The 16,475-nt window shown below is 35.7% G+C and overlaps 1 protein-coding gene across 2 annotated transcripts in view; it reads left to right on the forward strand.

Moving 5' to 3' along the window:
- The first annotated feature begins 2,306 nt into the window (after nt 1-2,306).
- The window catches only part of LOC126961626 (rho GTPase-activating protein 7-like), a 207,545-nt gene continuing 193,376 nt past the window's right edge, over nt 2,307-16,475 (forward strand). Inside the window, exon 1 of one of the 2 annotated variants that reach the window (XM_050802170.1) lies at nt 2,307-3,106. The gene's annotated coding sequence lies outside the window, so the exon portion shown is untranslated. The remainder of the gene's footprint in view (nt 3,107-16,475) is intronic. The other variant, XM_050802169.1, reaches the window with a different exon arrangement.

A 16,475-nucleotide genomic window follows, 5' to 3' on the forward strand; every position in this document is an offset into this window, starting at 1 on the left:
CCAGTACAGAGTAATAGTCAAACATTTAAGGAAGTTGGTATTTAGATTTGCAAGTAGAAAGAAGGGGACAAATATTTTAAACTCCTTCAATGTTCCTGACACAATATTAAGAACTTAGGAAGTTTTCTCACTATTTATCTTTATACTTATATTTGGTAAAGCCTTTATAAGACTATAAGATCTGAGATTTGTTTGGAATCAAGCAACTGAACAATGAAAAATAAATACAAGTAATTAAAGATTTGGGAAGTAACTCTATTAATAGAAGAAAACATAATGTATTTGTTGTGTGGAAAAGGGTATGTTAACGAGAAACTTACTAATAAGAGTTTCTAGATATCTAAAAGGCATTTGTGACCAGAGTTTTCTTGTTTTCCCAAGCCAATATAAATAGAAACGAAACTAAATTATATGGGGCAGCATACAGTATTCATGAGTAAAATGTAGCTAAGAATTAGCATGGTGCTGATAGAACATTGAGTAACCACTGCATATCAGTAATAAAGGCAGAGACAGAGATAGAGGTATCAAGCTACATTAGGAAAGATGTAATATCAATTCTCATCCCTTTGCTCTCCAGTGTTTTTCTTAGGGAAATAAACATAAATACACAAATATTTATGTATATGAAGTTCATCCTGCTTTCCAATCTGTAAGTTATGTGAAATTGTCTCTATTTTTAAAGAAGTATAAGAAACTCATAGAGTTTAAGAAGTCTTCCCAATTTCATAAAGAAATTAAGTGGAAGTCAAGGGAGGCAGTTTATGGAGAAAAAATTAAAGCACAAAGCTTGGAGGTAGAAGATCTGAGTTCCAGTGTGGACTTGCGCACTTTCTGTCATTTGACTGTGAAAAAATTACCTCTCAATACTTTATTTGTAAAATAAAACTTAAGAATACACACAAAATTGTTGGAAAGATTAAATAGGCATCGTGTCAGTAGAAACACTTTGAATATGAATATAAATACTTTTTAAAGAATTTATGGAACAACAGACTTCCTTCTTGGCCTACGGTTGAAGGTTAAATTCAAGAAAACTAAATGCTCATGTTTTCAGTCAATAAGACTTTGATCTAAACTTTTAAAACTGCTTCTGAGCAAATGTTTTCATTTGACTACTTCTCATCTTCAAACTCATGCATAGTATAAGTCATTCTTGCCATCTAACATGTGTCCAATACGGTTCATGATTTGCATTAACTTTGAGAGATTGTAGTTATCTAACAGGGAAAGAAATAGTAGTTAGAACATTGGGCATCTTTGAGTGATCACCTACCCAATATTTTCAGAAAGTACTACAAGATGGCCCTTGTGACATACAGGGATGGAGAATTACAGTGAACAATGAACACTACTTACAATTTCAGAGAAGAACAGGACGGATCTTAGGGCCAACAAGTTTAAAATGTCTTTTACCTCTTATTATATGTTACTCATTTTATCACATCCAACTGGAATTATTCTTGCACTTATTATTGAAAGCTTCTAGAAATTTGGAAGAAGCACGTAGACCCAATAATTGATCTGATCATTAGTCACCAAAAAAAAAAAAAAATGCTTAAGTCATAAATAGCAGCAGAATCCATTGATCGTAAATAAAGTAGAAGGGAGACATTACTGAGCAATTTCCACCAAGCAAGATAATTAAAGTCAGAGATGCCGTTTCCTGCTTCCCTGGTATAAACAATGAAGCTGCTCTACTGGCCTCTCCACAGCCTGGATGTCCCAAGGCCACCTCCCTCTTCTTTCCTTCCACATTCTCTAAAGAGGATTCTGGGTCATAAGGGAAGGAAAATTGGTGTAGCTTCTTTCTTGAAACGACTTCAGCTTTCTCTGTGTTTGTATTTGTGACATCTTATTATAAGACGAGCTAACATCTATTATTAATTGATGCACTAATTAAAGCCATACTTGCAGTTTCCATTAGCTTATTCCCTAAATTCTCCAGAGTTGGCTGTCTGGTTTTAATCAAAACCAAATGGTAGTCCAAATTCCCAGCCTGGAGCAGCTAGAAGGAAGTCATTCAGGGGAGGCACAAGAAAGCAGAAAAGATAAACAGATGATAGTTCACAAAATTTGTGACGGATGAAGGATGCAGATACTATGAGCGGCTTTAGAGATGTGATTCAGGAATGCTGCCATGCTAGATGGAAGCAGTTGTAAGTGTTTAATGTCAGCAAGACTAATACGATCAAGATGGAGTCTGTCTTCTGCTCCAGCACTGGATTTTTGTAACTGGAGGATTCTGACTAGAGGTAATGTGCTGCTGCATTTGCCATAACACAAACTATTTTAATTCTGTGAAGGATTCTTGTGATCAGAGAGATCTGGAAGAAATCGTTCTATTAACTGGATGCTTGGGATTTTACTTACAGATGGTCTCAGGGACAAATGAAAAGCTGCAGCATTTCCAATTTTAAGTCACGTTCCAAAAAGGTTTTACCATTTAGAAGAATTATGGTATTAAGGCTAAATTCATCTTGCTCTCTTAAAAGATCTTTTGAAATGAGAGCAAGCAAAGGCATTTTGATTAAGCTGTGCATATACATTTAATATAGTGGAAAGGTTGTGGATGGAGAGAGAACTATGTTTTCTTTTTTTCTTTCTTTCTCATAAGCAGTGTGGGATAGAAAAAGCTCTAGGACTTTATGACTCTCCAGCTAATCACCTCAAGAGCTCTGACAAAACTCACTTGAGTTCTGTGTAAAATCAGAACTCCTAAAACGCCCAGGCGGCTGGGCTCTCCCCTCCTCCCCTCTCTTCGTACAGCCTTTCTCGCATGCACACTCCTCAGAGGCAGGAAATACTTTCCAGGCAATCTGGGCCTGGTTGTGGAGGCCCCTTTTGCAAAACCTCAGTCTGAATTTAGTAGACAGAAGTCACTAGGAATGCCTTGACAGAATCCTGCCTTAGCTAAGGCTCCCTCCAGCTGCAGAGTGTGTTTTCGTTAGAATCACACACTGCGTGAAACTGCTCAGAATAGAGCCATGATCTCAACCACGAAATGGGAACTTAGATTTTGGAGAAACCAACGGGGACGGACTTCTTTCCTAGCCTGAGTGTTGAGCAGTGTCATGCCTTGGCGTTTCAGCTCCTCGTTGTCTAGGTAAGACGCTATGGACTATCTTTATGCTTTGAGGCGGTCTTTGAAGACAGAGAAAGATTGAGATAAATGTTAGCATCTTGCCCTGAGTTGGTGACTTGCTAGGTTTTAGAGCAAAGCCATAAAATCAGAAGTGGAAAATGTTTGATAAGTAGAAAATTGTGAGTCAATTCGTTTTAGCAAACTGTCAGTTCTAAAATAGACTCCATATAGATTTAACTGTTTTCCTCCATAAAGTAAGATTTTATTTTTATCCCTTTTCATGTTTAACTTATTTATTAATTGAGCTGTCAGATCAGTTTTCCTATTTCTTGGCACAACGTGAAACAAATACATTTTCTCACACATCAGTGTGAGGTGTAAATGAATTCCTACCCTACCTTCCTGTGCCAAGAGGGAGAGTAGAAAGCACCCGAGTGACTTTTGCTTAATAATCAGTCTCCAAAGAGTATTTTGTGTCTCATTTAAAACTACGAAGATTGAATTTATTATTATTTTACCCAAGCCAGTTTCAACCATATGTCAAGCTTCTCCTGTACAGCTTAAAAGGTTCATTTTTTAAAAAAAGTAAACACGTGAAATTTCAGGAATTATTTCTCTCCTAAGTAGTATTTAATCTGAGTTTTGGAAATTTAAGTGTCAGAATCGAATTTAGTTTACATTAATTTTCTTGGATTCACTGCTTAGGTCACATTTTGTGTAATATTTTGAATAACTGAAGTCAATCTCAATGACACTGACACTCATTATAACTCTTTTAAGGCAGTCAGAAATCACTCCAGTCATATGGAAACTGTGTCCTTACTTTATGTAATCGTAAAATTACATTTCCACCTGACTGTAGTCTCTTTAAGGTAATCTTAAATGTTTAAATGTACAATATATTAGGAAAGAACTTTAGTAATGACTGAAAAAGTATGGACTTATAATGCATAAGATACTGTTGTATTTCTGAATATTTATAATAAAAATCATTTTCCAGAAATAAAATGGTACATAAAGGGAAGAAATATTCATGTACATTTTCAAATCTATTAGATGAACACAAAATATACTAAGTGAAAGATGGAGAGCTATTTTGACAGTTGAATCATAAGAAATCAAGTAAGTGTTTTCTTTATAAGTTTTTATTTAGTACAAGGTGACCATCTGCTATATTAGCTATTCTCAAATTTTATACTAGAATAACTTATATTGATACATTTTAACTATTCAGTGACAATTTGTGTTAAAACTCCTTAAATATGAGAAAAAGAATCCACTTTTTATATATGTGAAAGATAAAATACTGACTTACCTAAATTATGATTTAATTAAAATCTCCAAATGGAATTTCAGGGAAGGAAAGAATGTAAGAGATCGTCTCCTCTAACACTGTCTTGAGCTTGCCTACAAGAAGCTGAGAAATGGGATTTAAAAGTCACCTGTCCAAGGTCACACCTCTAGCTAGCAGAAGAGATGACAGCAGAGCCACAGTGCCCTGATTCATAATTCATGTATCTTTTTATCCCATCATCCTGCCTTCCAATAATAATTATGCATAATGAAGTATGAACATGTCCAGTAGAAGGGTGCTTTACAGACAGAAAATTGGAGATCCTCTTATTTAAAAAAAAAAAAAAAAAGAGTAAAGCTGTCACAGTGTTACTTATATGGGAAAAAAATCATAACTTTAAAAAAAAATCAAATTAGTATGCCTACAACAAACACTTTACAGTCGTAACTTGCTTTATGACTATTTTATTATATTTGATATTTATGTCAAAATCAATCCATATTTTAATAATTATATTAATCTGGTGTTTCTTTAAAAATAGGGCTAGAAAATAACTTTTCTAATTTATATCCTTGTACTCAAATGATCATAATAAAATTATCCCAACCAATGACTTTCAGAGGCAATTTTACAGTAACCCCCCCCCAGACATCCTTTCTTCTATCTAGCCTAAATCATTGTTGCTGTAGCTTATTTCCAATTCTATGTTCTATTTCACTACATATATAAAAAGCCTAAGTTGATATATAAAAAAGTTTACATTTCTCCAGCATGTTTTCAATCCCTTAATTGATTTGTATATCTACTCTAAGCCTTCTACAAAGTCATTCAGTTGTAGAATGCAGAATTTTTATAGTATATAAATAAATGTCTGAGCAATGTGGTATAAAATGGGAGCGTTGGCTATTTCACCTGCATCATACTTCATAAATGACAATATTTGTTGCTGTGTGTGCTGAAGCAGTATACCTTCTGAGACAAGACCCTTTCTCATAAACATAACACATTCCATTTCTAGTAGCTGCCATTTCTTTAGAGAGAATGTGTCATGATGCTCTTTTTTTCCATTTTCATGACCAGATTGAGTTTCCTGATGTTATTTCTACTTAAAAGATATACTATTCAACACTTCCTTTCAATGTCACCACACTCTACATTATTGGAATGGGAAATAAGTAGAATGAAGTGGTGGCTCTTATAGCTGACTGCATGATTCCTAGAAGGCCTAGTGAAAAAGAGCACATCACTTCATTTTCTTCATAAGGGCATTATAATTTTAAAAAGAGAATTTTTCTGTCTCCGTCTATACCTACCCATACTGTATAACTCACTACAAATACTTATGGGATGGTTTAATCTTATTCATAGAGGTTTAGGTCTTACCGGCTTAAAATAGGTCAAAAATGGATCATTTGAAATTCATCTTCTGTTTGTATTTTATTGGTTTCCTCTTGAAAAATGAGTGATGTCAGTGTTATATGAGAATCACTCTTTAAAAACTATTACAGTATGGCAAAGTTCCAAATGACCAAGATCTAGATCAAGGATGTTATTATCAAAACAGAGACATGTCAAGAATTACACATGAGAATTGGAAGAGGACAAGGGAACACCGAAAACTTTCAGATTTGAGGGAAGTAGTGTGAATATTGGGCCTGCCTTCCCCACACGAAAGATAAGCGCCTTGCATAAACAACATAGACCAAACAGAGTTACAGAGAAGAATGACTCTTGATTGACTTTGGTATGATAGAGAAATACAGTGTTTACTTCTATGGTTCTGTTTTGGCTTTAAACTGATAGTTTATAGAGTTTTGAGAAATAAATGGGCAATTTTTAAGAAAGTTAAACAGAATAATAATGAATAAACTAGGATCTTGAGACCCCGTTTAAAAAGATTGTTAGTTTTGATTCAGTGGATTACAGAGTATGTAAATGAACTTTAAAAGATTAAACAGTGACTTCAATGCCAAAAAAAATCTGAAAGATAATATAAACAGCATGCTTATGAACTTGCTCATTAATTGAGATAAATGGATGGAAAAGACAATTGTATGTGTGAAAAGGTTGTTTCTGTATTAGCTTGAAATAACAAAGTGTTTTAGCAATGCAATTCGAATAATTCAGAGAAAAAATCAGCCCTGTTAATGGAAATGAGATAGAAAGGAAGTAGGAAGATCAAACAGCAAGTTTAGATACTCAATTAGTGTTTCTTTTATTCCCAGCAATTAGCAAAATAATTAGCATGTCAGGAATTATCAACGCTTATTTGTCAACAAATGTTTGTGAAATGAATGGTAGGAAAAGCGAAGGAAAAAAAAAAAGGAAAACCAGGGTTGAGGAATGGTAATGTGTGGGAGTTGGACTTCTTTCTTATTTTCCAGACATCCTGTAATAACAGAATAATAATTTTTAAAGGGGAAGGAAAGCAAGAGGTTGGAAAGAGTCATCAGAGCCTGAGGCCAGAGGTTAACAACACTCTCATTAGATGACATTTCAAGTTCATTAAGCACCAGAAGGAAGCATAGGCATCCAGAAATGGTTTGAAATTAAAAGTTACATGAGGCCAGTGAGAACAGAGCACTAGCGAATTTTCCACAATTTAAATGGGGTGGTGTACTGAAAAAAATAATGGGCAAAGTCAGAAAACTGGCTCTGATTTCCTCTTTACCACTTGAAGCTCTGTGATTTGATGCTTGCCCCATAACTACTTTGAGTGTCTGCTTTTTATTAGTAAAGTATGGGATTTCCAGTTCATGTTGAGCATCAGATGAGATTTGGTATGTGCAAATTGTTTTGCATACAGTATAATCAGCAAGTCCTTGTTTAAAAAGGCATAGGTCAATTCATCAAGAAAGAATATGGGAGGCCGAGGTGGTCGGCTCACTGGAGGTCAAGAATTCGAGACCAGCCTGACCAACATGGTGAAACCCTGTCTCTACTGAAAATACAAAAACTTTAGCCAGGTGTGATAGCAGGCACCTGTAATCCCAGCTACTCGGGAGGCTGAGGCAGGAGATCACTTGAGTCTGGGAGGCGGAGGTTGCAGTGAGCCAAGACTGCGCCATTGCACTCCAGACTGGGCAACAAGAGCAAAACTTCATCTCAGAAAAAAAAAAAAAATTAGAATAGTTGTGTTTCACTCACATTTTGTTCTAATCGCTCATCTCTACTGAAATATCATGGACATAGAAGAAAGAGATAGTTTCAGCTCATACTCAGCCCTGGATTCTGCAGCTAAGATCAGTCGAAAGCTAAAGGAGTCATCATCATTATCACCATCACCACCATCATGACCAAGTGACTTTACATCTAGTGAGTGCTTGAAATGTGCCATGGACTAAGTGTTCTACATATATTATAATCTCATTATTATTAACTCATTATCATTTTCCCCTCAACAGTTTTTTCATTCCCATCATAGAACTGAGAAAACTGAGGTATGTAGAATTTAGGTAACTAACCCTAATCACCAGGGAAAAAAAAAAAGTTATTTCACAGATATCCTTACAAAAATGGGAGAGAATTCCTGCCCACCAGTATGAATTTGACACTGAGCTAGTTACTTAGTCCTGCCAAAGTTCTTCCCTATCAAATTAGAGCAATAATGGTATCTGTTTCATACAATATTTGTATTACTACTAAAGGAGATAGCTTCTAAGTAACACACCAAATACAGTACTTAGTCCATAATAAGTGCTTAATTAATTGAAGGGTTTTTTTTTTTACTATTATAATTGTCATTGTAAGTTTCTAATGCACTTAATATTTCTTAGGTATTAAGAAAAACACTTGTTGATAAAAATAAGCTCAAACATTTACAGTTAGATGACAAAATTAAGATGAGATGATAGAAATGTATGGAAGACGGCCGGGCGCGGTGGCTCAAGCCTGTAATCCCAGCACTTTGGGAGGCCGAGACGGGCGGATCACGAGGTCAGGAGATCGAGACCATCCTGGCTAACACGGTGAAACCCCGTCTCTACTAAAAAATACAAAAAATTAGCCGGGCGCGGTGGCGGCGCCTGTAGTCCCAGCTACTTGGGAGGCTGAGGCAGGAGAATGGCGTAAACCTGGGAGGCGGAGCTTGCAGTGAGCTGAGATCCGGCCACTGCACTCCAGCCTGGGCGACGGAGCGAGACTCCGTCTCAAAAAAAAAAAAGAAATGTATGGAAGACAAAAGTTGATAGCAGAGGCCCAAATAGGATACCAAGCTCACAGAAGTAATTAAGTCCCTAATGACATCTTGTTCCTAATTTCAGTGAAAATTGTGCTTATGGAATGACTAAAAATGTAATTCCCTACTGTCAACTTGCTATCTGAGCACCTGTGTTGATGTAGCTATATCTGTTATTTATACTTAGTGATTACTGTGTCTACTGTTGGAGTGTTCTTAGAAATGATAGCAAAGCTAAAAATAAAGTGACCACTTAAACAAAACCACATCTCACCATGATGATGATAAAACATTATAATCTGTGTTCCTTGTTGAATAAAAATATCTTTTTATAATAAGGCAAACCACATTTCAATCATACTGCTTTGCCATCAATAATAAAAAGGTCAGCCACACATTTAACACCAAATTTAACCCTAAGCTACTTCCTGTTACATGAAAAATTTCAAGTGAAACAAGCTCAGAGGAAAGGCAATACTTTTCTTTATTGTAAGAGATTCTACAGAAAAGAAATATTGTGCCCAAAAAGATAACTATTCATTAATGAATTTATTTGCAGAATTAATCTAAGGTACAATGTATTTGTAAATGCCCAAATTATTCTATATAGAATCAAACACTACTATTAAGAAGATTGCATACTTAAAAAGAAATAAAACATGGAGATCCAAATAAAACATAGATATTTAGAAATTACTACATCCATAAAGCAATATTGTCCCTCATGGCTGTGTTAATTCTGGTATCTCCTAGAAACCAATGTCCCCAGAAAGATCTCAGTGATATCAGGAAAATATCATAAAATATTCCCAGTTTCCTCAAATTACATGTGTGTTGCTTAAGAAAATGTTAAAAGAATCTCCAAATCTGGCTGACTTGAGCCATAAAGTGGGTGGTAAGTCAAATGCTGCCAGTATCTGGTCTCCTCTGCAAGAAAATTAGACACTACTGGAAGTGACATTAAATAGCAGCAACCTGGATATAAAAATAGAGCACCACTGAAATAATAGCTTGCAATTTTGCAACACCCTGCTCTTTTCTCAGGAGCTGACTTCTAGTGGATTGAAAGAGTTAACTTTCAAATTTGCCTGAATCACTGAGGGCTAAGAATGAGAAAAAAAAAAAAAAGTATTTTAAGTTCAGTAAAAACTCAGATATACCTAAAACTTGGTCAACAATAAAATAATATTTTTCAGTTGGGTACCTATTTCTTCATTTATCTTCTAAAGACCAAAATTGATGGAACGTTGGATGTGTCTTTTGGAAAAAGTGATATACTCCTTATTCCCCTTACTTGGCTCATTATAGATGACTTATTCTTTAATTTAGTAAAGTTTTTGATGCTTTCCAAACATCAAAAGACATGGAAGCTATTTCATATATAATATTTTAATCTTCATAAAGCAATTTGCCAATAAAAATTTTAACAGGGATTCATGTTTTCCACTAACATGTAATGAGGTATAACAAGTAAATTCCAGCATTAAACAAAGTATGTAAAAGTAGATGAATAATGATTTTGTGTGGGATTCAAACACATATTGCTACTAAAGAAAGACAATCTGCATGAAATCGTATGGAGGTAAATTCTTCATTATGTTTTTAAAGGTTTATCCACCCACAGTCTAATTCTAGTCTTGTCTAATTTAGATTAGGTAACATGAATATTTTAAAGGAAAAACACTCCTTGTTTTTTATTGAAAGTTGACTGTCTGGACTAGACTCATAGAAATGCCTTTTAAAATGTGATCTTAAGGTTTTTGCTATTTGTTTGTGACTTTACATAAAGGAATTAAGAAACATAATATCTTCCCTGGGCTTTCTTGCTGCTCCTAAGCATATGTCAGTTCAGTTTGGCAATAAAGAGCATCCTTCTTCATCGATCATTGAGCTGTGTGCCAGTGGGAAGGCGCCCAAATGTATACAATGTAGTTTGCTTGGTAATTTGTTTTTTGACATTATCATTAAGAAAATGGGTTTCATTTTGGCTTCCACAAATGCTCTTTGTAATGAAGATTTACTTTGAGTTGAAGAACTACATTAAGTTGTGGTCCTGTGATCATGTCTGTTCACAGGTTGTTGTCTTTTCTAGTTGCCTAATTCAATTCAGTAAGTGTTTTGGGGGCACATATGATGTACAAGTGTGACTCCCCAAGAGTAGGCTAAGATACAGTAAGATTTCATATCATTAGAGGATGTTTAGGTTTCCAGTGTATGCATCTTACCAAGGTGACCCTCACCACATAGCAACAAAATGCGCCAAATGTAGAGGTGTCTTCTTGGTTCATATGCCAAGAGAGCATTTTAGAAAGTATAAGTTATGTTTAATTAACATGAGATTATTTTCCTTATATCTTCTCTTTCTTTCCACAGTAACTAAGCACATGCTATGTGATAACTGTTTTTATATGTGTGTGTATATTTATATACATACATATGCACACATATATATTTGTGTGTATATGTCTGTATGTATATATGTGTATATATATACACATATGTGTGTATGTGTCTGTGTGTGTGTGTCCGTATGTGTATGTGTATAAAGCAGTAGGTGGCCGAGAACGTGACCTAGAAATTTAACAGGCAATGGCTAATCAGAATCAAAAACTCTAAGGGAAACCAGAAGTAATTCTAGCTATCTAAGGAAAAAGTAAAAAAGAAAAGTAAAGTGGCTGTACCGTTATGTCTTTATTTTCCCTTCCATTAAATATTCAGAATATTTAATAGAATATCCTAGAGTCAATCATGCCTTCACTTATTTATATTGATATATATATGTATACACACACACACACTCACAACCCAGAAGTCAATAGCGTGTTCATTTATATGTGTGTATGTGTGTTTACATATACATATTTATGTGTGCATGTATCTGTATACATATGTGTATGTGTGTATATATATTTATATATAATTTATTTATCTAAAAATATATAAATAAATTATATATAAATATATACACACACACATTTATATATATCACACGTATTCTCAAACGACAAACCAAGATACCTGCATTTGATGGGATGAATACAAAAGTTGCTATCTTTCCAAGTACTGTGAGTGAGGTATTCAGGAAAAGTGGGAATTTGAGTGAGAATTCCCATTCATGTGCATTTGCTAATGTAATGCTATTTATATGCTATTTTATGTATCTTAAACTTCTATTCAAATAACATTTTAGGAAAACTATGGCTTAGACAATTCCTAAGAATACCTGTTCCAAATTTCAGGAATTCCCCAGGAGAGTAGGGGAAGGAAAGGACACTCTGAAGGAACTGACCTAAGAATCTCATAGAAATTGCACTGATATTGGTGACATAAATATTCAAACTGGCACCTTTTCTTTGCTACATACATGAGACTGGTGTTTGTGTAATTGCGAGGGGATGGTGTGGGGAGTGGGAAGGGGCAAAAGGAATGGTTTGGTACCGCCGGACATATTGTAGAAGAACTGCAGTCATGTTTATGCATCAACTCAATCTTTAATTACTGCTGTAGAACATTTAAAAATTTAAAATATTTTTAGCATGAATTCTGAAATCCAGAGATAAAACTTTCTTAGCAAATGGCACACAAAATCATAATACTTTAAATTATTTTTAGCTATGCCTTCTGATATTTAACTCTGCATTTCCAAACAATATGATTGTACTATGATTTTTTTTTTCTATTTTAGACATTATCTCTTAACTTCCTGCTATAGAAAGTGACTATCTCCCTTAAATTATTTTCCCTGCTGTCCCTAACCTCACTCCTTACAGAATCCTATGCACTGAAAATCATTGCTTCAAATGTTTTGGTTAATTTAATGTTTACTATTTGCATTATTTTGACTACATGAAAAAGAATAGCCACAACTTATGGAGTGTGCTATACTTATATTTTCCTTCTTGTAAAACCATTTTTCCTGGGGTTGATAATTGATATCCCTAGTGTTCTCAATAACTATTAATAATTCTTCCATCCAAATTGCTTGACATTATTATAAAATTCCTCTCAATATGTCATATATAATTGATTATTTCCCTTTTTTAAGAGACATCTCCCAGAGAGAACTTCAGGATTTATGTGAAATGATTTACCCATGGACTTGGTACACAACTTTTATCCTGAAAATTCTGTTCCATCCTCACTTGTGCTGAATTCTTGGCTTCCTTTTGCCATGTCTTTCCTGCTGTGTTTATTTTTTAATTTGGGGGTAGCTATCTCTTCAGTAGCTTTTGAGAAGAGGTTAAAAATAAAACTAAGACTTATCACATAATTTTAAGGCCGACATAATTTCCCATCCACATTTTGAAGTCATATTTGCCTGTCATCATCTCTGCACTGTTACTTTTGAGAAATCTGATACCATTGATTCCCAACTCCTAATGCATAATCTCTTTTTCTCTTTCTCTGATTACATTTAGAACCATTTGCTTGTCTCCTAAATCTGAAAATTCACAACGATATTTCTTACGTGGTCAATTTTTCTTTCTGGTACCATTGCATCCTCATGAGTTCCCTTCAATCTGAAGACTTGAATCATTTGTTCTGGGACACATGCTAAAACTGTTTTCTTTGAAAAATTTCTTCTCTTAATGTTCTCTGAGGGCTGGGCATGGTGACTCATGCCTGTAATCCCAGCACTTTGGGAGGCCGAGGCAGGCGGATCACCTGAGGTCAGGAGTTTGAGACTAGCCTGACCAACGTGGAGAAAGTAAAAATAAAAAAATTAGCCTGGCGTGGTGGCACATGCCTGGAATCCCAGCTACTCAGGAGGCTGAGGCAGGAGAATCGCTTGAACCCAGGACATGGAGGTTGCAGTGAGCCCAGATCGCGCCATTGCACTCCAGCCTGGGCAACAAGAGTGAAACCCCATCTAAAAAACAAAACCAAAAAAAAACACAAAAAAACAACAACAAAAAACCTGTTCTCTGAAATGCTTCTGATACATGTTCCCCTCCAAGGTACCAGTGAGTTTTCAAGTTGCAAGCAATTCCCTGGAGTTTATTGTTTCCTCTGCTATCTTTTCCAAAAAGGTAATTCTAGAATAGTAGAAATCTGAAGCCAGAAAGAAAGGAAGTTTTCTTCCATCCAGTAGGAAACTGTACCTCAAATACCATTTGACTTGAACGTTCTGGAGGCAGAAAATTTACCACAGAGGATCTCATTCAGACATGTTCGCCTCCGTGAAGCCCTAGCTGACATATCCACCATCCCCTGAGCCACCAAGAAAGGAAGGGAGGGAGGAAGGGAGGGAGGGAGGGAGGGAGGGGAAAAAAAGGAAAGGAGGGGAAGGGAGAGAAGGAGGAGGGAAGGAAAGGAAAGAATAATGAGAAGGGAAGGGAGGGAAAGGAAATTAATGAGCCTCTACTTGGTATTCATACCCCTACCAATGATATTGTGGCCATGATAGAACTTTAACTTTAGAACTATTATCTTTGTCTACAGGAGTTTCTCCCACAAAATTGTAAGCTTTAGTAGCAGAGGTAGAATATATAATTTAGGTTTATATTCCTAATGTTTAGCCAAGTTTCTGCCACTCACTGGGTACTGAATAAATGCTTGATGAATAGTGACTATGATCTAACTACTGTTAGTTCTGCAGACTGCACACTTGATATCAGCCAGTGGTACTTCATCTGCACCTTGCTCTCTCAGGCTATAGAATCAGCAGTAGTAATTATTACCAAGTTCTTCTTTTCTTTTTTTTTTTAATTTATTTATTATTATTATACTTTAAGTTGTAGGGTACATGTGCATTAACGTGCAGGTTTGTTACATATGTATACTTGTGCCATGTTGGTGTGCTGCACCCATCAACTCGTCATTTACATCAGGTATAACTCCCAATGCAATCCCTCCCCCTCCCCATGATAGGCCCCAGTGTGTGATGTTCCCCTTCCTGAGTCCAAGTGATCTCATTGTTCAGTTCCCACCTATGAGTGAGAACATGCGGTGTTTGGTTTTCTGTTCTTGTGATAGTTTGCTAAGAATGATGGTTTCCAGCTGCATCCATGTCCCTACAAAGGACACAAACTCATCCTTTTTTATCGCTGCATAGTATTCCATGGTGTATATGTGCCACATTTTCTTAATCCAATCTGTCACTGATGGACATTTGGGTTGATTCCAAGTCTTTGCTATTGTGAATAGTGCTGCAATAAACATACGTGTGCATGTGTCTTTATAGCAGCATAATTTATAATCCTTTGGGTATATACCCAGTAATGGGATGGCTGGGTCATATGGTACATCTAGTTCTAGATCCTTGAGGAATCGCCATACTGTTTTCCATAATGGTTGAACTAGTTTACAATCCCACCAACAGTGTAAAAGTGTTCCTATTTCTCCACATCCTCTCCAGCACCTGTTGTTTCCTGACTTTTTAATGATCGCCATTCTAACTGGTGTGAGATGGTATCTCATTGTGGTTTTGATTTGCATTTCTCTGATGGCCAGTGATGATGAGCATTTTTTCATGTGTCTGTTGGCTGTATGAATGTCTTCTTTTGAGAAATGTCTGTTCATATCCTTTGCCCACTTTTTGATGGGGTTGTTTGTTTTTTTCTTGTAAATTTGTTTGAGTTCTTTGTAGGATCTGGATATTAGCCCTTTGTCAGATGAGTAGATTGCAAAAATTTTCTCCCATTCTGTAGGTTGCCTGTTCACTCTGATGGTAGTTTCTTTTGCTGTGCAGAAGCTCTTTAGTTTAATGAGATCCCATTTGTCAATTTTGGCTTTTGCTGCCGTTGCTTTTGGTGTTTTAGACATGAAGTCTTTGCCCATGCCTATGTCCTGAATGGTACTACCTAGGTTTTCCTCTAGGATTTTTATGGTATTAGGTCTAACATTTAAGTCTCTAATCCATCTTGAATTAATTTTCGTATAAGGAGTAAGGAAAGGATCCAGTTTCAGCTTTCTACTTATGGCTAGCCAATTTTCCCAGCACCATTTATTAAATAGGGAATCCTTTCCCCATTCCTTGTTTCTCTCAGGTTTGTCAAAGATCAGATGGCTGTAGATGTGTGGTATTATTTCTGAGGACTCTGTTCTGTTCCATTGGTCTATATCTCTGTTTTGGTACCAGTACCATGCTGTTTTGGTTACTGTAGCCTTGTAGTATAGTTTGAAGTCAGGTAGCGTGATGCCTCCAGCTTTGTTCTTTTGACTTAGGATTGTCTTGGAGATGCGGGCTCTTTTTTGGTTCCATATGAACTTTAAAGCAGTTTTTTCCAATTCTGTGAAGAAACTCATTGGTAGCTTGATGGGGATGGCATTGAATCTATAAATTACCTTGGGCAGTATGGCCATTTTCACGATATTGATTCTTCCTATCCATGAGCATGGTATGTTCATCCATTTGTTTGTGTCCTCTTTTATTTCACTGAGTAGTGGTTTGTAGTTCTCCTTGAAGAGGTCCTTTACATCCCTTGTAAGTTGGATTCCTAGGTATTTTATTCTCTTTGAAGCAATTGTGAATGGAAGTTCATTCCTGATTTGGCTCTCTGTTTGTCTGTTACTGGTGTATAAGAATGCTTGTGATTTTTGCACATTAATTTTGTATCCTGAGACTTTGCTGAAGTTGCTTATCAGCTTAAGGAGATTTTGGGCTGAGATGATGGGGTTTTCTAAATATACAATTATGTCATCTGCAAACAGGGACAATTTGACTTCTTTTCTAAGAACAATTGGCAGGGCAAATTATAAGCTGGTCTTCTATTTCAGAGACAAGTTCAAGATAGAGCATGATCGTTTGATATCAAATATAGATCAGTGATTCTCAAACTAGAATGTCTCCAATTGTTAAATAGGGTAACATTTAATTTGCTTAATTGATGATGATGATGATGATGATTATTATTATTATTATTATTATTTTGCTCTATCACCGAGGCAAGAGTGCAGTGGTGTAATCATGGCTTACT

Source organism: Macaca thibetana, chromosome 8 (genome assembly GCF_024542745.1).
Source record: "Macaca thibetana thibetana isolate TM-01 chromosome 8, ASM2454274v1, whole genome shotgun sequence".
In the NCBI taxonomy this organism is placed as follows: domain Eukaryota; kingdom Metazoa; phylum Chordata; class Mammalia; order Primates; family Cercopithecidae; genus Macaca; species Macaca thibetana.